This window comes from Dendropsophus ebraccatus, chromosome 12, assembly GCF_027789765.1.
Source record: "Dendropsophus ebraccatus isolate aDenEbr1 chromosome 12, aDenEbr1.pat, whole genome shotgun sequence".
NCBI classification, from domain to species: Eukaryota; Metazoa; Chordata; class Amphibia; order Anura; family Hylidae; genus Dendropsophus; species Dendropsophus ebraccatus.
The window spans coordinates 1,693,666-1,719,993 of NC_091465.1; positions in this window are offsets into that span (position 1 = coordinate 1,693,666).

Here is a 26,328-nt window from a genome sequence, read left to right on the forward strand (position 1 = left end):
CGTATTAGTCACTATTATTACTGCTATATCGGTCACTATTATTACTGCTATATCGGTCACTATTATTACCGTATTAGTCACTATTATTACTGCTATATCGGTCACTATTATTACCGTATTAGTCACTATTATTACTGCTATATCAGTCACTATTATTCCCTTATTAGTCACTATTATTACTGCTATATAGGTCACTAATATTACCGGATTAGTCTCTATTATTACTGCTATATCTGTCACTAATATTACTGCTATATCGTTCTCTATTATTACCGTATTAGTCTCTATTATTACTGCTATATCGGTCTCTATTATTACCGTATTAGTCTCTATTATTACTGCTATATCGGTCACTATTATTACTGCTATATCTGTCACTATTATTACTGCTATATCGGTCACTATTATTACCGTATTAGTCACTATTATTACTGCTATATCGGTCACTAATATTACTGTATTAGTCTCTATTATTACTGCTATATCGGTCACTAATATTACCGTATTAGTCTCTATTATTACTGCTATATCAGTCACTAATATTACCGTATTAGTCTCTATTATTACTGCTATATCGGTCTCTATTATTACTGCTATATCGGTCTCTATTATTACGGTATTAGTCACTATTATTACTGCTATATCGGTCTCTATTATTACCGTATTAGTCACTATTATTACTGCTATATCGGTCACTATTATTACCGTATTAGTCACTATTATTACTGCTATATTGGTCACTAATATTACCGTATTAGTCACTATTATAACTGCTATATTGGTCACTATTATTACCGTATTAGTCACTATTATAACTGCTATATCGGTCACTATTATTACCGTATTAGTCTTTATTATAACTGCTATATCGGTCACTATTATTACCGTATAAAGTGACTATTATTACTGCTATATCAATCACTAATATTACTGCTATATCGGTCTCTATTATTACCGCATTAGTCACTATTATTACTGCTATATCGCTCACTATTATTACCGTATTAGTCACTATTATTACTGATATATCGGTCACTATAATTACTGCTATATAAGTCACTATTATTACCGTATTAGTCACTATTATTACTGCTATATCGGTCACTATTATTACCGTATTAGTCTCTATTATTACTGCTATATCGGTCTCTATTATTACTGCTATATTGGTCTCTATTATTACCGTATTAGTCACTATTATTACTGCTATATCGGTCACTATTATTACTGTATTAGTCACTATTGTTACCGTATTAGTCACTATTATTATTGCTATATCGGTCACTATTATTACCGTATTAGTCACTATTATTACTGCTATATCGGTCACTATTATTATCATATTAGTTACTATTATTACCGTATTAGTCACTATTATTACTGCTATATCGGTCACTATTATTACTGCTATATCTGTCACTATTATTACCGTATTAGTCACTATTATTACTGCTATATCGGTCACTATTATTACTGCTATATCGGTCACTATTATTACCGTATTAGTCACTATTATTACTGCTATATCGGTCACTATTATTACCGTATTAGTCACTATTATTACTGCTATATCGGTCACTATTATTACCGTATTAGTCACTATTATTACTGCTATATCAGTCACTATTATTACCGTATTAGTCACTATTATTACTGCTATATCGGTCACTATTATTATCATATTAGTCACTATTATTACCGTATTAGTCACTATTATTACTGCTATATCGGTCACTATTATTACTGCTATATCGGTCACTATTATTACCGTATTAGTCACTATTATTACTGCTATATCGGTCACTAATATTACTGTATTAGTCACTATTATTACTGCTATATCGGTCACTAATATTACTGTATTAGTCTCTATTATTACTGCTATATCGGTCACTAATATTACCGTATTAGTCACTATTATTACTGCTATATCGGTCACTAATATTACCATATTAGTCTCTATTATTACTGCTATATCGGTCACTAATATTACCGTATTAGTCTCTATTATTACTGCTATATCAGTCACTAATATTACCGTATTAGTCTCTATTATTACTGCTATATCGGTCTCTATTATTACTGCTATATCGGTCACTATTATTACTGCTATATCGGTCACTAATATTACTGATATATCGGTCTCTATTATTACCGTATTAGTCTCTATTATTACTGCTATATCGGTCACTATTATTACCGTATTAGTCTCTATTATTACTGCTATATCGGTCACTATTATTACCGTATTAGTCACTATTATTACTGCTATATCGGTCACTATTATTATCATATTAGTCACTATTATTACCGTATTAGTCACTATTATTACTGATATATCGGTCACTAATATTACTGCTATATTAGTCACTATTATTACCGTATTAGTCACTATTATTACTGCTATATCGGTCACTATTATTACCGTATTAGTCACTATTATTACTGATATATCGGTCACTATTATTACTGCTATATAAGTCACTATTATTACCGTATTAGTCACTATTATTACTGCTATATAAGTCACTATTATTACCGTATTAGTCTCTATTATTACTGCTATATCGGTCTCTATTATTACTGCTATATTGGTCTCTATTATTACCGTATTAGTCACTATTATTACTGCTATATCGGTCACTATTATTACTGTATTAGTCACTATTGTTACCGTATTAGTCACTATTATTATTGCTATATCGGTCACTATTATTACCGTATTAGTCACTATTATTACTGCTATATCGGTCACTATTATTATCATATTAGTTACTATTATTACCGTATTAGTCACTATTATTACTGCTATATCGGTCACTATTATTACTGCTATATCGGTCACTATTATTACCGTATTAGTCACTATTATTACTGCTATATCGGTCACTATTATTACTGCTATATCGGTCACTATTATTACCGTATTAGTCACTATTATTACTGCTATATCGGTCACTATTATTACCGTATTAGTCACTATTATTACTGCTATATCGGTCACTATTATTACCGTATTAGTCACTATTATTACTGCTATATCGGTCACTATTATTATCATATTAGTCACTATTATTACCGTATTAGTCACTATTATTACTGCTATATCGGTCACTATTATTACTGCTATATCGGTCACTATTATTACCGTATTAGTCACTATTATTACTGCTATATCGGTCACTATTATTACCGTATTAGTCACTATTATTACTGCTATATCGGTCACTATTATTACCGTATTAGTCACTATTATTACCGTATTAGTCACTATTATTACTGCTATATCGGTCACTATTATTACCGTATTAGTCACTATTATTACTGCTATATCGGTCACTATTATTACCGTATTAGTCACTATTATTACTGCTATATCGGTCACTATTATTACTGCTATATCGGTCACTATTATTACCGTATTAGTCACTATTATTACTGCTATATCGGTCACTATTATTACCGTATTAGTCACTATTATTACTGCTATATCGGTCACTATTATTACCGTATTAGTCACTATTATTACTGCTATATCGGTCACTATTATTACTGCTATATCGGTCACTATTATTACCGTATTAGTCACTATTATTACAGCTATATCGGTCTCTATTATTACCGTATTAGTCACTATTATTACAGCTATATCGGTCACTATTATTACCGTATTAGTCACTATTATTACTGCTATATCGGTCACTATTATTACCGTATTAGTCACTATTATTACTGCTATATCGGTCACTATTATTATCATATTAGTCACTATTATTACCGTATTAGTCACTATTATTACTGCTATATCGGTCACTATTATTACTGCTATATCGGTCACTATTATTACCGTATTAGTCACTATTATTACAGCTATATCGGTCACTATTATTACCATTATTTCGCCAAAAGTTGAAATCTCAGATCTGGACGTCGATTTGCCCAAAGGACGTGAAACCTTGAGCATTTTGTTATCAGAGACCTCACGGCCGTATTGTGGCCCCATATACTACATATACAGGATATATATCAGAGTAGGAGGGAGCGCGCCACCTGCTGGTGACATCACAGAACTACTGATCGGACTGTGCAGTCAGGAACGTTCCGGAGAATCTCATTCACCTCAGATTAGAATCGATTATCTCCCAGACACTTTCTGATTTATTACAGGAAACATTGATGAGATTCTACCAATATCCGATATCATCCTGTATAATACCGTAAAATCCCTGAGAGTAATCTGCTGCCTCCCTCTGTATTCAGGGGCTTGTCCTCCACTCACGGAACCATTTCAATGGGCACTGTACAATGGACGGATGGCGGTATAATACGTTTCTATGTACCTCCCTCTCACCAGCTATACGTATGATGTCACTGATAGGACGGATGGCGGTATACTACATATCTATGTACGGCCCTCTCACCAGCTATACATATGATGTCACTGATAGGACGGATGGCGGTATACTACATATCTATGTACGGCCCTCTCACCAGCTATACGTATGATGTCACTGATAGAACGGATGGCGGTATACTATATATATATGTACGTCCCTCTCACCAGCTATACGTATGATGTCACTGATAGGACGGATGGCGGTATACTACGTATCTATGTACGGCCCTCTCACCAGCTATACGTATGATGTCACTGATAGGACGGATGGCGGTATACTACATATCTATGTACGTCCCTCTCACCAGCTATACGTATGATGTCACTGATAGGACGGATGGCGGTATACTACGTATCTATGTACGGCCCTCTCACCAGCTATACGTATGATGTCACTGATAGGACGGATGGCGGTATACTACATATCTATGTACCTCCCTCTCACCAGCTATACGTATGATGTCACTGATAGGACGGATGGCGGTATACTACATATCTATGTACCTCCCTCTCACCAGCTATACGTATGATGTCACTGATAGGACAGATGGCGGTATACTACGTATCTATGTACGGCCCTCTCACCAGCTATCTGTATGATGTCACTGATAGGACGGATGGCGGTATACTACATATCTATGTACGGCCCTCTCACCAGCTATACATATGATGTCACTGATAGGACGGATGGCGGTATACTACATATCTATGTACGGCCCTCTCACCAGCTATACGTATGATGTCACTGATAGGACGGATGGCGGTATACTATATATATATGTACGTCCCTCTCACCAGCTATACGTATGATGTCACTGATAGGACGGATGGCGGTATACTACATATCTATGTACGGCCCTCTCACCTGCTATACGTATGATGTCACTGATAGGACGGATGGCGGTATACTACATATGTATGTACCTCCCTCTCACCAGCTATACGTATGATGTCACTGATAGGACAGATGGCGGTATACTACGTATCTATGTACGGCCCTCTCACCAGCTATCTGTATGATGTCACTGATAGGACGGATGGCGGTATACTACATATCTATGTACGGCCCTCTCACCAGCTATACATATGATGTCACTGATAGGACGGATGGCGGTATACTACATATCTATGTACGGCCCTCTCACCAGCTATACGTATGATGTCACTGATAGGACGGATGGCGGTATACTATATATATATGTACGTCCCTCTCACCAGCTATACGTATGATGTCACTGATAGGACGGATGGCAGTATACTACGTATCTATGTACGGCCCTCTCACCAGCTATACGTATGATGTCACTGATAGGACGGATGGCGGTATACTACATATCTATGTACGTCCCTCTCACCAGCTATACGTATGATGTCACTGATAGGACGGATGGCGGTATACTACGTATCTATGTACGGCCCTCTCACCAGCTATACGTATGATGTCACTGATAGGACGGATGGCGGTATACTACGTATCTATGTACGGCCCTCTCACCAGCTATACGTATGATGTCACTGATAGGACGGATGGCGGTATACTACATATCTATGTACCTCCCTCTCACCAGCTATACGTATGATGTCACTGATAGGACGGATGGCGGTATACTACATATCTATGTACGGCCCTCTCACCAGCTATCTGTATGATGTCACTGATAGGACGGATGGCGGTATACATATCTATGTACGTCCCTCTCACCAGCTATATGTATGATGTCACTGATAGGACGGATGGCGGTATACTACATATCTATGTACAGCCCTCTCACCAGCTATATGTATGATGTCACTGATAGGACGGATGGCGGTATACTACATATCTATGTACGGCCCTCTCACCAGCTATACGTATGATGTCACTGATAGGACGGATGGCGGTATACTACATATCTATGTACGTCCCTCTCATCAGCTATACGTATGATGTCACTGATAGGACGGATGGCGGTATACTACATATCTATGTACGTCCCTCTCACCTGCTATACGTATGATGTCACTGATAGGACGGATGGCGGTATACTACATATCTATGTACGGCCCTCTCACCTGCTATCTGTATGATGTCACTGATAGGACGGATGGCGGTATACTACATATCTATCTACGGCCCTTTTACCTGCTATACGTATGATGTCACTGATAGGACGGATGGCGGTATACTACATATGTATGTACCTCCCTCTCACCAGCTATACGTATGATGTCACTGATAGGACAGATGGCGGTATACTACGTATCTATGTACGGCCCTCTCACCAGCTATCTGTATGATGTCACTGATAGGACGGATGGCGGTATACTACATATGTATGTACGTCCCTCTCACCTGCTATACGTATGATGTCACTGATAGGACGGATGGCGGTATACTACATATGTATGTACGGCCCTCTCACCAGCTATCTGTATGATGTCACTGATAGGACGGATGGCGGTATACTACATATCTATGTACGGCCCTCTCACCTGCTATCTGTATGATGTCACTGATAGGACAGATGGCGGTATACTACATATCTATGTACGTCCCTCTCACCTGCTATACGTATGATGTCACTGATAGGACGGATGGCGGTATACTACATATGTATGTACGGCCCTCTCACCAGCTATCTGTATGATGTCACTGATAGGACGGATGGCGGTATACTACATATCTATGTACGGCCCTCTCACCAGCTATACGTATGATGTCACTGATAGGACGGATGGCGGTATACTACATATCTATGTACGTCCCTCTCACCTGCTATACGTATGATGTCACTGATAGGACGGATGGCGGTATACTACATATCTATGTACGGCCCTCTCACCAGCTATACGTATGATGTCACTGATAGGACGGATGGCGGTATACTACATATCTATGTACGTCCCTCTCACCTGCTATACGTATGATGTGACTGATAGGACGGATGGCGGTATACTACATATCTATGTACGGCCCTCTCACCAGCTATACGTATGATGTCACTGATAGGACGGATGGCGGTATACTACATATCTATGTACGGCCCTCTCACCAGCTATACGTATGATGTCACTGATAGGATGGATGGCGGTATACTACATATCTATGTACGCACTTTCACCTGCTATACGTATGATGTCACTGATAGGACGGATGGCGGTATACTACATATCTATGTACGGCCCTCTCACCAGCTATACGTATGATGTCACTGATAGACGGATGGCGGTATACTACATATCTATGTACGCACTCTCACCAGCTATACGTATGATGTCACTGATAGGACGGATGGCGGTATACTACATATCTATGTACGGCCCTCTCACCAGCTATACGTATGATGTCACTGATAGGACGGATGGCGGTATACTACAAATCTATGTACGTCCCTCTCACCTGCTATACGTATGATGTCACTGATAGGACGGATGGCGGTATACTACATATCTATGTACGGCCCTCTCACCTGCTATACCTATGATGTCACTGATAGGACGGATGGCGGTATACTACATATCTATGTACGTCCCTCTCACCTGCTATACGTATGATGTGACTGATAGGACGGATGGCGGTATACTACATATCTATGTACGGCCCTCTCACCAGCTATACGTATGATGTCACTGATAGGACGGATGGCGGTATACTACATATCTATGTACGGCCCTCTCACCAGCTATACGTATGATGTCACTGATAGGATGGATGGCGGTATACTACATATCTATGTACGCACTTTCACCTGCTATACGTATGATGTCACTGATAGGACGGATGGCGGTATACTACATATCTATGTACGGCCCTCTCACCAGCTATACGTATGATGTCACTGATAGACGGATGGCGGTATACTACATATCTATGTACGCACTCTCACCAGCTATACGTATGATGTCACTGATAGGACGGATGGCGGTATACTACATATCTATGTACGGCCTTCTCACCAGCTATATGTATGATGTCACTGATAGGACGAATGGCGGTATACATATCTATGTACGGCCCTCTCACCAGCTATATGTATGATGTCACTGATAGGACGGATGGCGGTATACTACATATCTATGTACGGCCCTCTCACCAGCTATACGTATGATGTCACTGATAGGACGGATGGCGGTATACTACATATCTATGTACGGCCCTCTCACCAGCTATACGTATGATGTCACTGATAGGACGGATGGCGGTATACTACATATCTATGTACGCACTTTCACCTGCTATACGTATGATGTCACTGATAGGACGGATGGCGGTATACTACATATCTATGTACGGCCCTCTCACCAGCTATACGTATGATGTCACTGATAGGACGGATGGCGGTATACTACATATCTATGTACCTCCCTCTCACCAGCTATACGTATGATGTCACTGATAGGACGGATGGCGGTATACTACATATCTATGTACGGCCCTCTCACCAGCTATCTGTATGATGTCACTGATAGGACGGATGGCGGTATACATATCTATGTACGTCCCTCTCACCAGCTATATGTATGATGTCACTGATAGGACGGATGGCGGTATACTACATATCTATGTACAGCCCTCTCACCAGCTATATGTATGATGTCACTGATAGGACGGATGGCGGTATACTACATATCTATGTACGGCCCTCTCACCAGCTATACGTATGATGTCACTGATAGGACGGATGGCGGTATACTACATATCTATGTACGTCCCTCTCATCAGCTATACGTATGATGTCACTGATAGGACGGATGGCGGTATACTACATATCTATGTACGGCCCTCTCACCAGCTATACGTATGATGTGACTGATAGGACGGATGGCGGTATACTACATATCTATGTACGGCCCTCTCACCTGCTATCTGTATGATGTCACTGATAGGACGGATGGCGGTATACTACATATCTATCTACGGCCCTTTTACCTGCTATACGTATGATGTCACTGATAGGACGGATGGCGGTATACTACATATGTATGTACCTCCCTCTCACCAGCTATACGTATGATGTCACTGATAGGACAGATGGCGGTATACTACGTATCTATGTACGGCCCTCTCACCAGCTATCTGTATGATGTCACTGATAGGACGGATGGCGGTATACTACATATGTATGTACGTCCCTCTCACCTGCTATACGTATGATGTCACTGATAGGACGGATGGCGGTATACTACATATGTATGTACGGCCCTCTCACCAGCTATCTGTATGATGTCACTGATAGGACGGATGGCGGTATACTACATATCTATGTACGGCCCTCTCACCTGCTATCTGTATGATGTCACTGATAGGACAGATGGCGGTATACTACATATCTATGTACGTCCCTCTCACCTGCTATACGTATGATGTCACGGATAGGACGGATGGCGGTATACTACATATGTATGTACGGCCCTCTCACCAGCTATCTGTATGATGTCACTGATAGGACGGATGGCGGTATACTACATATCTATGTACGGCCCTCTCACCAGCTATACGTATGATGTCACTGATAGGACGGATGGCGGTATACTACATATCTATGTACGTCCCTCTCACCTGCTATACGTATGATGTCACTGATAGGACGGATGGCGGTATACTACATATCTATGTACGGCCCTCTCACCAGCTATACGTATGATGTCACTGATAGGACGGATGGCGGTATACTACATATCTATGTACGTCCCTCTCACCTGCTATACGTATGATGTGACTGATAGGACGGATGGCGGTATACTACATATCTATGTACGGCCCTCTCACCAGCTATACGTATGATGTCACTGATAGGACGGATGGCGGTATACTACATATCTATGTACGGCCCTCTCACCAGCTATACGTATGATGTCACTGATAGGATGGATGGCGGTATACTACATATCTATGTACGCACTTTCACCTGCTATACGTATGATGTCACTGATAGGACGGATGGCGGTATACTACATATCTATGTACGGCCCTCTCACCAGCTATACGTATGATGTCACTGATAGACGGATGGCGGTATACTACATATCTATGTACGCACTCTCACCAGCTATACGTATGATGTCACTGATAGGACGGATGGCGGTATACTACATATCTATGTACGGCCCTCTCACCAGCTATACGTATGATGTCACTGATAGGACGGATGGCGGTATACTACAAATCTATGTACGTCCCTCTCACCTGCTATACGTATGATGTCACTGATAGGACGGATGGCGGTATACTACATATCTATGTACGGCCCTCTCACCTGCTATACCTATGATGTCACTGATAGGACGGATGGCGGTATACTACATATCTATGTACGTCCCTCTCACCTGCTATACGTATGATGTGACTGATAGGACGGATGGCGGTATACTACATATCTATGTACGGCCCTCTCACCAGCTATACGTATGATGTCACTGATAGGACGGATGGCGGTATACTACATATCTATGTACGGCCCTCTCACCAGCTATACGTATGATGTCACTGATAGGATGGATGGCGGTATACTACATATCTATGTACGCACTTTCACCTGCTATACGTATGATGTCACTGATAGGACGGATGGCGGTATACTACATATCTATGTACGGCCCTCTCACCAGCTATACGTATGATGTCACTGATAGACGGATGGCGGTATACTACATATCTATGTACGCACTCTCACCAGCTATACGTATGATGTCACTGATAGGACGGATGGCGGTATACTACATATCTATGTACGGCCTTCTCACCAGCTATATGTATGATGTCACTGATAGGACGAATGGCGGTATACATATCTATGTACGGCCCTCTCACCAGCTATATGTATGATGTCACTGATAGGACGGATGGCGGTATACTACATATCTATGTACGGCCCTCTCACCAGCTATACGTATGATGTCACTGATAGGACGGATGGCGGTATACTACATATCTATGTACGGCCCTCTCACCAGCTATACGTATGATGTCACTGATAGGATGGATGGCGGTATACTACATATCTATGTACGCACTTTCACCTGCTATACGTATGATGTCACTGATAGGACGGATGGCGGTATACTACATATCTATGTACGGCCCTCTCACCAGCTATACGTATGATGTCACTGATAGACGGATGGCGGTATACTACATATCTATGTACGCACTCTCACCAGCTATACGTATGATGTCACTGATAGGACGGATGGCGGTATACTACATATCTATGTACGGCCCTCTCACCAGCTATATGTATGATGTCACTGATAGGACGGATGGCGGTATACTACATATCTATGTACGGCCCTCTCACCAGCTATACGTATGATGTCACTGATAGGACGGATGGCGGTATACTATATATATATGTACGTCCCTCTCACCTGCTATCTGTATGATGTCACTGATAGGACGGATGGCGGTATACTACATATCTATGTACGTCCCTCTCACCAGCTATACGTATGATGTCACTGATAGGACGGATGGCGGTATACTACATATCTATGTACGCACTCTCACCAGCTATACGTATGATGTCACTGATAGGACAGATGGCGGTATACTACATATCTATGTATAGCCCTCTCACCAGCTATACGTATGATGTCACTGATAGGACAGATGGCGGTATACTACATATCTATGTACGGCCCTCTCACCAGCTATCTGTATGATGTCACTGATAGGACGGATGGCGGTATACTACATATCTATGTACGGCCCTCTCACCAGCTATATGTATGATGTCACTGATAGGACGGATGGCGGTATAATACGTTTCTATGTACCTCCCTCTCACCAGCTATACGTATGATGTCACTGATAGGACAGATGGCGGTATACTACATATCTATGTACCTCCCTCTCACCAGCTATACGTATGATGTCACTGATAGGACGGATGGCGGTATACTACATATCTATGTACGGCCCTCTCTCCAGCTATACGTATGATGTCACTGATAGGACAGATGGCGGTATACTACATATCTATGTACCTCCCTCTCACCAGCTATATGTATGATGTCACTGATAGGACGGATGGCGGTATACTACATATCTATGTACGCACTCTCACCAGCTATACGTATGATGTCACTGATAGGACGGATGGCGGTATACTACATATCTATGTACGCACTCTCACCAGCTATACGTATGATGTCACTGATAGGACGGATGGCGGTATACTACATATCTATGTACGGCCCTCTCACCAGCTATACGTATGATGTCACTGATAGGACGGATGGCGGTATACTACATATCTATGTACGGCCCTCTCACCAGCTATACGTATGATGTCACTGATAGGACAGATGGCGGTATACTATATATATATGTACGGCCCTCTCACCTGCTATACGTATGATGTCACTGATAGGACGGATGGCGGTATACTATATATATATGTACGTCCCTCTCACCTGCTATACCTATGGGGCGGTATTCAGAGGCTGTACGCTGTGCGGTGGTGGGGGAGGCAGAATGTCTTTGTGGGGGAGGGGGGCAGATGAGCCCGGGGTGGGAGGTGGGGGACGCACACACAATAAGACCTTTGGGAGGGAAATTGACAGACATTTGAGTAGAGAACACAAGATACCATCAAAGTGGAGGGCAAACAAAGAGAGAAGAATGGAGAAGCGCTGCAGGCGAGGCAAATGGACCAAAGTCTCATTTACAAAACAAGGCTGAATACAGGAGAGCTGGATTCGGCCACAGGGCGGACACATTGTTCTCGGCCCCTGAGAGTCCTCAGCCGCATTGTTCTTGTCTATGTAGGTGCCATGTGTGCGGATACTGTGTATAATATGGAAGCCAGAGCCCGGCCCGTGCTGCTCATCAATCTGATACAGGGGGCGCCACATGGATGAATAACACTAGAGCGCCCCCATTACAGGCCGCGGTACCCTCCTCACCAGTAGTGGATTACAATAGGGGCGTTTCGGGCGGTAGCCCGGGGCCCTGAGCTCCTGGGGGGCCCATGACCACCTAAAAAGACTTATACTCTCAGTGGTGTACTGTCTCCTGGCTACACTTCCGCCATGATTTGCAAAAAAATCACAGTTTTTTTATGGCAGTTTTGCACAAATCAGGACATCATGACATTATCTGTCCTGTACTATGAACGCCAGGCTAGTGCTGCCATAGTTACAGTGGGGTGGGGGGCCCAGGCTAGTGCTGCCATAGTTACAGTGGGGTGGGGGGCCCAGGCTAGTGCCGCTATAGTTACAGTGGGGTGGGGGGCCCAGACTAGTGCTGCCATAGTTACAGTGGGGTGGGGGGGCCAGACTAGTGCTGCCATAGTTACAGTGGGGTGGGGGGGCCCAGGCTAGTGCTGCCATAGTTACAGTGGGGTGGGGGGGCCAGACTAGTGCTGCCATAGTTACAGTGGGGTGGGGGGGCCCAGGCTAGTGCTGCCATAGTTACAGTGGGGGGGGGGGCCAGGCTAGTGCTGCCATAGTTACAGTGGGGTGGGGGGGCCCAGGCTAGTGCTGCCATAGTTACAGTGGGGTGGGGGGGCCCAGGCTAGTGCTGCCATAGTTACAGTGGGGTGGGGGGGGGCCCAGGCTAGTGCTGCCATAGTTACAGTGGGGGGGGGGGCCAGGCTAGTGCTGCCATAGTTACAGTGGGGTGGGGGGGCCCAGGCTAGTGCTGCCATAGTTACAGTGGGGTGGGGGGGCCCAGGCTAGTGCTGCCATAGTTACAGTGGGGTGGGGGGGGGCCCAGGCTAGTGCTGCCATAGTTACAGTGGGGTGGGGGGCCCAGGCTAGTGCTGCCATAGTTACAGTGGGGTGGGGGGGCCAGACTAGTGCTGCCATAGTTACAGTGGGGTGGGGGGGCCAGACTAGTGCTGCCATAGTTACAGTGGGGTGGGGGGGCCCAGGCTAGTGCTGCCATAGTTACAGTGGGGTGGGGGGCCCAGGCTAGTGCTGCCATAGTTACAGTGGGGTGGGGGGGCCAGACTAGTGCTGCCATAGTTACAGTGGGGTGGGGGGGCCCAGGCTAGTGCTGCCATAGTTACAGTGGGGTGGGGGGCCCAGGCTAGTGCTGCCATGTTTATAGTGGGGTGGGGGGGGGCCCAGGCTAGTGCTGCCATAGTTACAGTGGGGTGGGGGGCCCAGGCTAGTGCTGCCATAGTTACAGTGGGGTGGGGGGGCCAGACTAGTGCTGCCATAGTTACAGTTGGGTGGGGGGCCCAGGCTAGTGCTGCCATAGTTACAGTGGGGTGGGGGGGCCAGACTAGTGCTGCCATAGTTACAGTGGGGTGGGGGGGCCAGACTAGTGCTGCCATAGTTACAGTGGGGGGGGGGCCCAGGCTAGTGCTGCCATAGTTACAGTGGGGGGGGGGCCCAGGCTAGTGCGGCCATAGTTACAGTGGGGTGAGGGGGCCCAGGCTAGTGCCGCCATAGTTACAGTGGGGTGGGGGGGGCCCAGACTAGTGCTGCCATAGTTACAGTGGGGTGGGGGGGGCCAGACTAGTGCTGCCATAGTTACAGTGGGGTGGGGGGGCCCAGGCTAGTGCCGCCATAGTTACAGTGGGGTGGGGGGGCCCAGGCCTGGTGAACAGCCCGGGCCTATGGTAAAGTTAATCTGCCCCTGCTTGTCACCCGTGTGCTGCGGCTTTCTCCAGGCTGTGGGCCACGCTGGGCCAGAACTAAGGTTCCTATGGATTACAGTGGGAGCGGACGGGCCAGTTATAGAGGGAACCCCTCCAAGAAGGCGCCAAACAATGACACAGGATGGTCTATAGGCCCACGATACAGTATAGACTGTATAGGAGCTGCCATACAATGGTGTATTCCCCCTATATGTGCTGTATCCCCCCTATATGTGCTGTATCCCCCCCTATATGTGCTGTATCCCCCCTATATGTGCTGTATCCCCCCCATATGTTCTGTATCCCCCTGTATGTGCTGTATCCCCCTATATGTGCTGTATCCCCCCCTATATGTGCTGTATCCCCCCTATATGTGCTGTATCCCCCCTATATGTGCTGTATCCCCCTATATGTGCTGTATCCCCCCTATATGTGCTGTATCCCCCTATATGTGCTGTATCCCCCTATATGTGCTGTATCCCCCCCTATATGTGCTGTATCCCCCTATATGTGTTGTATCCCCCTATATGTGCTGCATCCCCCCTATATGTGCTGTATCCCCCCTATATGTGCTGTATCCCCCCCTATATGTGCTGTATCCCCCTATATGTGCTGTATCCCCCCTATATGTGCTGTATCCCCCTATATGTGCTGTATCCCCCCTATATGTGCTGTATCCCCCCCTATATGTGCTGTATCCCCCCTATATGTTCTTTATTCCCCCTATATGTTCTGTATCCCCCCTATATGTTCTGTATCCCCCCTATATGTTCTGTATCCCCCCTATATGTGCTGTATCCCCCCTATATGTTCTGTATCCCCCCTATATGTGCTGTATCCCCCCTATATGTTCTGTATCTCCCCTATATGTGCTGTATCCCCCCTATATGTGCTGTATCCCCCCTATATGTGCTGTATCCCCCCTATATGTTCTGTATCTCCCCTATATGTGCTGTATCCCCCCTATATGTGCTGTATCCCCCCTATATGTGCTGTATCCCCCCCTATATGTGCTGTATCCCCCCTATATGTTCTGTATCCCCCTATATGTGCTGTATCCCCCCTATATGTTCTGTATCCCCCCCTATATGTGCTGTATCCCCCTATATGTGCTGTATCCCCCTATATGTTCTGTATCTCCCCTATATGTGCTGTATCCCCCTATATGTTCTGTATCCCCCCCTATATGTGCTGTATCCCCCTATATGTTCTGTATCTCCCCTATATGTGCTGTATCTCCCCTATATGTGCTGTATCCCCCTATATGTGCTGTATCCCTCCTATATGTGCTGTATCCCCCTATATGTGCTGTATCCCCCCTATATGTGCTGTATCTCCCCTATATGTGCTGTATCCCCCTATATGTGCTGTATCCCCCCTATATGTTCTGTATCTCCCCTATATGTGCTGTATCCCCCCTATATGTGCTGTATCCCCCCTATATGTGCTGTATCTCCCCTATATGTGCTGTATCCCCCTATATGTGCTGTATCCCCCCCTATATGTGCTGTATCCCCCCTATATGTGCTGTATCCCCCTATACAGTACATCCCGCAGTGTAGTTACCCTTATAGATGCCTCCTCTGTGACGTCTTCCATATAGATTGCCCCCTGTGTTGTTCCCCATACAAATGGCCCCCAGTGTCGTCCCTCCTCCATAGGCAGCGCCCAGTGTTGTTCCCCTTACAAATGGCCCCCAGTATTGTCCCTCCCCCATAGGCAGCCCCCAGTGTTGTGCCTCCCCCATAGGCAGTGCCCAGTGTTGTCCCTCCCCCATAGGCATCCCCCAGTGTTTTCCCTCCCCCATAGGCAGCCCCCAGTTTTGTTCCTCCCCCATAGGCAGCGCCCAGTGTTGTTCCTCCCCCATAGGCAGCGCCCAGTGTTGTCCCTCCCCCATATATATTGCCCCCAGTGTTGTCCCTCCCCCATATATATAGCCCCCAGTGTCGTCCCTCCTCCATAGGCAGCGCCCAGTGTTGTTCCCCTTACAAATGGCCCCCAGTATTGTCCCTCCCCCATAGGCAGCCCCCAGTGTTGTGCCTCCCCCATAGGCAGTGCCCAGTGTTGTCCCTCCCCCATAGGCATCCCCCAGTGTTTTCCCTCCCCCATAGGCAGCCCCCAGTTTTGTTCCTCCCCCATAGGCAGCCCCCAGTGTTGTTCCTCCCCCATAGGCAGCGCCCAGTGTTGTCCCTCCCCCATATATATTGCCCCCAGTGTTGTCCCTCCCCCATATATATAGCCCCAAGTGTTGTCCCTCCCCCATATATATATAGCCCCAAGTGTTGTGCCTTCCCCATATATAGCCTCCAGTGTTTTGCCTCCCCCGTATATGTAGCCCCCAGTGTTGAGCCTCCCCCATATAGCCCCCAGTGTTGTCCCTCCCCCATATATATAGCCCCCAGTGCTGTGCCTCCCCCATATATATTGCCCCCAGTGTTGTCCCTCCCCCATATATATAGCCCCAAGTGTTGTCCCTCCCCCATATATATATAGCCCCAAGTGTTGTGCCTTCCCCATATATAGCCTCCAGTGTTTTGCCTCCCCCGTATATGTAGCCCCCAGTGTTGAGCCTCCCCCATATAGCCCCCAGTGTTGTCCCTCCCCCATATATATAACCCCCAGTGCTGTGCCTCCCCCATATATATTGCCCCCAGTGCTGTGCCTCCCCCATATATATAGCCCCCAGGGCTGTGCCTCCCCCATATATATAGCCCCCAGTGCTGTGCCTCCCCCATATATATTGCCCCCAGTGCTGTGCCTCCCCCATATATATAGCCCCCAGTTCTGTGCCTCCCCCATATATATAGCCCCCATTGCTGTGCCTCCCCCATATATATAGCCCCCAGTGCTGTGCCTCCCCATATATATACAGCCCCGAGTATTGTGCATCCCCCATATATATATATAGCCCGCAGTGCTGTGCCTCCCCCATATATACAGCCCCCAGTGCTGTGCCTCCCCCATATGTATAGCCCCCAGTGCTGTCCCTCCCCCATATATACAGCCCCCAGTGCTGTGCCTCCCCCATATATATAGCCCCCAGTGCTGTGCCTCCCCCATATGTATAGCCCCCAGTGCTGTCCCTCCCCCATATATACAGCCCCCAGTGCTGTGCCTCCCCAATATATATATATATATATATATACAGCCCCCAGTGCTGTCCCTCCCCCATATATACAGCCCCCAGTGCTGTGCCTCCCGCATGTATATAGCCCCCAGTGCTGTGCCTCCCCCATATATATACAGCCCCCAGTGCTGTGCCTCCCCCATGTATATACAGCCCCCAGTGCTGTCCCTCCCCCATATATACAGCTCCGTGCTGTGCCTCCCCCATATATATATATATACAGCCCCCAGTATTGTGCATCCCCCATATATATATAGCCCGCAGTGCTGTGCCTACCCCATATATATACCCCCAGTGCTGTGCCTCCCCCATATATATACAGCTCCGTGCTGTGCCTCCCCCATATATATACAGCCCCCAGTGCTGTGCCTCCCCCATATATATATACAGCCCCCAGTGCTGTGCCTCCCCCACATATATATATATATCTATACAGCCCCTAGTGCTGTGCATCCCCTATATATATATATATATATATATATATATACGGCCCCTAGTGCTGTGCATCCCCCATATATATATATATATATATATATATATATATATATATACGGCCCCTAGTGCTGTGCATCCCCCATATATATACAGCCCCCAGTGTTCCCCTCTGATAAAAATAAAAAACCTCACAACTCACCTAACCACACGATCCCCCGTCGGTTGCAGGTCTCTTCTCTCTTCATCTGCACCTGACAGATCAGCAGCTTCCAGGCGAAGTCCCGGGCAGCGGCACCACTGAGCTCATTGTGCGCCGCGGCGGCTGGGGCTTCCGGTACAGGGTGCGCGTCACTTCCTGTACCGGAAGTCCCAGCCGCTGCGACGCACACTGACCTCAATGATGTCGCTGCCCGGGACTTCGCCTGGAAGCTGCTGATCTGACGGGGGCAACACTCTTGTGATCGCAAGCAAAATGCAGCTTGCGGTCACTAGAGTGACAGACAGGGCGGGAAGCCTATGGCTTCTCCCGCTGTCAATCAGAACACTGAACACCTGGGAGGCCCGCTCGGCCACCGGGTGTTGTAGGCAGTAATTCCGGGGGCCCAGGCCACGGGCCCCCGATGCTAGGGGCCCCGTAGCAGCCGCAATGGCTGCTACGGCGGTAGTTCCGCCCCTGTATCGATCTATCTATCTCCTATCTATCTATCTATCTCCTATCTTCTATCTATCTCCTATCTATCTATCTCCTATCTATCTATCTATCTATCTATCTATCTATCTCCTATCTATCTATCTCCTATCTATCTATCTATCTCCTATCTATCTATCTATCTATCTATCTCCTATCTATCTATCTATCTATCTATCTATCTATCTATATATCTATCTATCTATCTATCTCCTATCTATCTATCTATCTCCTCTCTATCTATCTATCTATCTATCTATCTATCTATCTATCTATCTCCTATCTATCTATCTCCTATCTATCTATCTATCTATCTATCTCCTATCTATCTATCTATCTCTCTATCTATCTCCTATCTATCTCCTATCTATCTATCTCCTATCTATCTCCTATCTATCTATCTATCTATCTCCTATCTATCTATCTATCTATCTATCTATCTATCTATCTATCTCCTATCTATCTATCTCCTATCTATCTATCTCCTATCTATCTATCTATCTATCTATCTATCTATCTATCTATCTATCTATCTCCTATCTATCTATCTATCTATCTATCTATCTATCTATCTATCTATCTATCTCCTATCTATCTATCTATCTATCTCCTATCTATCTATCTCCTATCTATCTATCTCCTATCTATCTATCTAACAAAAGGAAAAGAAGCAGCACAAGACGTTGTAGGTGCCAGCAGGCCAGACTTGACCAGACCTCGTAATAAATATATCAGGAAATCCCACGGCCCTCTGTAGATTCAGGTGAATCAAAGTGAATTTATTGTAGTAGTAAATCACAGCATACCATGTGCGCGACGTTTCGGCAGCTTCTCGCCGCCATTCTCAAGCGTGCTCAATGAAACATTTCAAAATCTTAAATACATCAGTGCAATACAATGATTGGTGGATACAAATGAGCAATAGTGGATACATACTCATAAAACAACGCAACGTATTCCTTTTGTCTCAACATACACTCATACCTCACCTCGCATTGGACAGAGTATTCTGAAATATTGGTACATCATAAAAGATTCTTTTCAGCACATTCCTGAGCTACAAAATCCACCATTTTTTTTTTTTTATTTCTTTATTTAAGATTTTTTTTTTTTCCTTAAAAAACAAATCCAAGCAAATTAAGTACATAATTTAGTAGAACCTGTTGGTAGGATAGGCTTAACTTGGCAAAAAAAACATATACCCAAGCTAGTCACAAACAATAGAATTCTTGCATAAAATGGGTCAAGGGCACAGGCCAGTAATATCATATTAACTTTTAGGTTAAACAAAACGTTATTCTATGTCTATGTCAGATATCTTTTCCTCTATTACAAATCAGCACACTGCAGGCCGCTCTGGTAGGACCCCCCTTATTTTTTTTTTTGTATTATTGTTCATACTAGCATGAATTTAGAGGCCAAGATATAAGCTGGCCATTGGCCCCAGGATGGCGTCCACAACCGAACCACCAGTGGAGCGCCCCCCTCGTCGAAAATGGAGGACCCCCACTACTCAGTAACACAATAAAACAAAAAATAGAAATAAGTAAATTAATAAATAAACAAAAAAAAAAAAAACACAACACTAATATCCCTACTAACCTTAGAGCACTAAAAATAGCGGTTTTTTAGGTTTTGCGGAGGATTACAACTCACTTCAAGTAAGCTCCATATCCTACCGCTACTTCCCAACCTTTACTATTGTGCATGTTTAGTCACATCACAGAGAGGCAAGGTTTCACATAGCCTTTGGATACATATATAATGACACCCTCAGCCCTATTACTACTCCCCCGATCTCTCTATTCCGATACAAAATAATAATTAGTGCTCACTTATTAAGTCTTAGGGCATCTCATACGGCTTACATCTCGTTTTCCACAAGACTTCATGCCCTTTTAGAGTACTCCTCACCCTAAAAAAGAACAAAAACTGCAACAGCCCAGACAGCTAAAACAGACAAAAAAAAAAAAAAAAAAAAAAAAAAAAAAAACAAGACAAACACAGAGGGGGTTCCCCTTCCCAACTCCGGACAGGCCCTCCAATGCCGACCCGGCCGGGTAACACCAGTCCCCGGTACCAACGGTCAACTCACGCTCTCTTTTCCCCTTTTCTAAATCTATTTTTGCATTAGGTTCTAACCATTCCCCACCTGACAAGAACAGCAAACTCAAATACTTTAAGAGCGAGGGTCCTCCAGAACGGTCCACAGATCACAAAATGCCAGCCTAATCCCATCATTATGCAGTAAAAAAACAATAAACATACCCTACCATAATCTATTCAGTGTACAACTGTTATCTCCCCCCCCCCGATATCCCACCCTCCCCCTCTTCCAAAAAAAAAAATAAAAAATAAATAAATAAAAAATAATAATAATAATTTCTCTCATCTCCTCTTCCCCCCCCCCTCCCTCTCCCCCCCTCCATCCACCCACCACATAGAGCTTGAGTCCTGAATTATCAATCCAGCCACTTCCCCCATACTTCCCTAAACGTCTCCATCCTCCCTATTCTCTTTGCCTCAATCTGTTCCATCAAAGTAACTCCATGCATTTCTCTTTTCCAATCACTAAAAGTTGGTTCTTTGGACGTTACCCATCTCTTCAGGATACAATTTCTAGCTGCAAACAGGGCCTTGTATAGAACTCTTTTTTTTCCGGTGTATACATTAAATCAGACAGATCACCCAATAAGTATTGCTTAGGATTTTCATTTAAATTAATCCCCATTATATTATTTAAATATTGAGTAATTTCTCCCCAATAGCGGTGGAGTTTAGGACAACGCCACAAGAGATGAATTAAATCCCCCCCCTCTCTCATACATCTATTACATTTATTCGTTTGACGTAACTTCATTCTAAATAATTTCACCGGTGTATAGTGTACTCTATAAATAATAAATAATTGGGATATTTTATGATTAAGTCTCAGGCTAACCTGATCAACTGCATCGAAAGCACTATCCCAATCAACTGAATCGGCCCCTAAATCATATTCCCACTTATCCTTATATGACATATCATTTTTACCTTGATTATATTGCATTCATTTTTTATATATTTTACTTATAAGCCCTTTCTTAGCCCTAGTGATTCCCTCATCAAATAATTCATGAGATACAACCATAAACTTGTTATAGTCCTCCGTACTTTTTACTGCGTGTGTCACTTGCCAATATCTAAACTGTGCATTATTGGGAATATCAAATTCCGTGACCAAAACATCAAATGACTTCAGAACTCCCAAATCATCAAAAAGGTGCCTAACTTTAGTGATTCCATATCTACCCCAAAAACTATAATCAGAGATTTTGTAAAACTGTATGAGAGAGGGGTTCCCCCATAAAGGGGTAAATTCATTACTATGTACCATGTTCATTTTTCTTTTTACTGTTTGCCATACTTGACTAAGCATGTACCAAATGGGTTCAGTCAGTCTATCGAACCTCTCGTTCATATCCAAAATAGTAGGAAGATCAGGGCAATATTTATCGATCTTACACTCCCATCTGTTAGCAAAATCAAAATCTCTCCATCTAATAATGTAGGACATCTGCGCCGCCAGAAAATATCTCTCAAAATCGGGCAATCTTAGACCACCCTCCTTTCTCCCACTAATTAGAGTATCATATTTTATTCTAACTACTTTGTTCTTCCATATCAAGGCATTGCACATTCTCACAATTAGTTTGAAATAGTGCTTATTTATCCATATTGGGGAATTATATAACACATAGAGGATCTTTGGGAGAATTACCATCTTAACTATTCCTATCCTGGATGCCATCCCTAATGGAAGTCTATTCCATATTTTTATTTTTTTATATAAATTATCAATTACGGGTAGCAGATTGATTTCCAGGTATCTATTTATATCAGACGCTATTTCGATACCAAGATATTTGAAGGTCCCTCCAACTGGTACAACCCTCAGCTTCCCACAGTCATCTCTATCGTCATCACAAAGAAACATAATGGAGGACTTGGACCAATTGATAGAGAACCCTGAGTAGAGACCAAATTTATCAATATATTCCATAAGCTTGCCTAAAGAGAATTGGGTGTTGGAGAGGAAAAGCATCATATCATCAGCGAACATGGATGTCTTCTCCTCTACATCACCATATTTAAATCCCTCCACGCCGGCACAATTTCTCAAGCCCGTGGCTAATGGCTCCAAAGCAATATTAAATAATAAGGGCGATAGAGGGCACCCCTGACGGGTTCCCCTTGTTAACAAAAACGGGGGTGACAAACAAGAATTCACCAATACCCTAGCCGACGGTTTATTATACAGTAACTGTATCCAGCGGATAAATATATCACCAAAACCCATTCTCCTGAGTACTACCCACAAGAAACTCCACTCGATTCTATCGAATGCTTTGGTGGCATCCAATGAGATAATCGCCTTATCATTCAGTGAATTGCGACTTTCTTGTATATTAGTAAAAGTTCTCCGGATATTGTGATAGACCCCTCGGGAATAGATAAAGCCCGACTGATCTTTATGAATAAGTTTATCTATGACCGTGACTAACCGATTAGCCAGTAATTTCGCCAATATTTTAACATCAGTATTGATTAAGGAGATGGGACGGTAGGACTCAGGGCTCAACACATCCTTCCCTTCTTTATGAATCAAGGTGATGATCGCTTCCCGCATAGAGTCTGGTAAAATACCTACTTCATATGAATTATTAAAGACTTCCAGTAATTCATCCACTGATCTACCACCGATCTTCTTATAAACTTCACTAGGAATACCATCTGAGCCCGAAGCCCTACCGTCACTCATCTCCCCCACCACCTTCATACATTCACAAAATCCACCATTACTAACTTACAGGAGAGGTACCAATCTTAGGGGCCGTCTAGTTAAAACTGATGTGAGTGACAAAAAACATGACAGTCAGAGATATATTAGCACACCGAAGCTGGGATCATATCCCTGCCTAGGATGTGTTACTTGCCGATATATGGTCAAGGGTACACATTTTGTACATCCAGCAACACATATGAAGTACAAAATTAAACATTATCTGACGTGTGGATCTGATTACATTGTTTATGCAATCTGGTGCCCCTGTAAAAGAGTTTATATAGGGGAAACTACGTACGATCTTAGGACCAGATTTGGTCAACACCGATATACAGTAAGAAAAGGTAAACAAGATTTATCAATCCCTAAACACTGTACAGAGATGGGACATGGTGAAAAAGACTTGAAAGTTATGGTCATTGATAGAGTTCCTCCTTTAAAATATGGTGGCGATCGCCAACTACTCCTTAAAAAGAAGGAACTTAGGTGGATCCATGAATTAAAAACATTAGGACCTACTGGTCTGAATGCAGAGTACAAAGTTTGCGGTGGTATGTTCAGATAGCATATTCCTTGACTTGCCCTATATTGTCGACAGTGTCATTACTGCTTTTCAATGAAACTGTAATTACGTTTACTTACCTTATCTCCTCTACATTATCCTTCTAGATATTGCACTTCGGCTGGAACTCACCACGTTACCCAAAGGACGGGACATGCCACATTTCATCACTACAGTTAACCTCATTGCTATATGGACCTTGGGAGAAATTCACACAGTGCGTCTTTTTGTCTTGGCTTGGAGTTGCCTAGGATATGGGCCGATGCTTTCTTGGGAACACAGGAAATTCCCCTGAAGGGGTTAATATACCTGTGGACCGGAGGAGCTAGTGGGCTATGACCGTGAACGGACTAAGGCTCGCAGTGCCCTATCCATAATTATGACGATTACACTGAATACTAGTGATCTCCCTTTAACAACAAATGGGTCGCCTGGCAACTGACGTCACAACCCGTGACCATGTTCACGTGACCGGCTGACGCCACACCTTGTAGTACAATTACCTGTATCCGGGCATCCCCAGATGGGACAAGTGGTGAGTTCGGAAGCCTGTGCATGAAGGAGAATTCTACCGATACTACGCTTACATGTATATATTTTCGTTTGCATGATTAGGTTAAACTTTATTGTTGATTTCATGCTTTTTTCGCCTGATTTCTGCAAGCCTCTTTTTCACTTGCTTGGCACTACGTGTCACGAGTGGCTGGGGAAGATAAGACACAAGACAGTGGGCCCTAACTCTGACCCCACCCACTGTCACCTGCCTACTTGCCTCGGTCGACCCTAGGCGGTCGCGGACAACCACGAAGACAATCCCTATGCTGTATACGTGCAGAACATAAAACGCAGACAGACAGACAAACACAATGCGGGAAGTCAACTAGCCGAGTCAGTAACCAAACGAGCAACGCAGTACAAAATCGGAACCAAACGGAGAGTCAGGGGACAGGCAAAAAGGTCAGAATCCGGGCAAGTCGAAATGAGAAAGGATAGGACAGAATACAAGGGACTGGGGAGCTGGGATCAGAAACAACTAATAGCCAGCGATAACCTGCTGGCTACACTGAAACTTTATACTGGACCAGGAGCCCGGACCAAAGGCTGATTGGTCCGGCCTCCTGAGTCCAGCCTCACTACAGCTGGTGCACTGCAGGCCGAGCGGCCGGGCGACCTGTCACTCAGCCTGAGTGTAAAACACATCAGCTGCGTGCCGGCCGGCCAGCTGACGGTCACGTGACCCCACGGCGTCCCCGGATGCTAGGGACGCCGTCGGGTCTCCGTGACGTCACTCGGCTCCGGCGGGCGGAGCAGCGGCGCGCTCACGAGCCGACAGCCGGAGCCGAGCTGGAAGGAGACGCCGCTGGAGCCGGACAAGGTAAGTTCCTTACATTACCCCCTCCCTTATGAGGGGCCTCAGGACCCTTAGTAACAGGACCTGGTTTAGACGGGTTGTGCAAATGATATTGCCGAATGAGACGTGGTGCATGCATATCCCTACTTGCTACCCAAGTGCGCTCCTCTGGGCCAAATCCTCTCCAATGAACCAGATACTGTAAAGAACTCTGAACTCGGCGAGAATCCAGAATCCTCTCTACCTCATATTCAAGTTCACCCTGAATAATCAAAGGAGCAGGGGGAGCAGACGGTAACACGGGATTAATATATTTCTTTAACAGAGACTTATGGAAGACATCGTGAATTTTTAGACTCTTAGGCAACAGTAACTT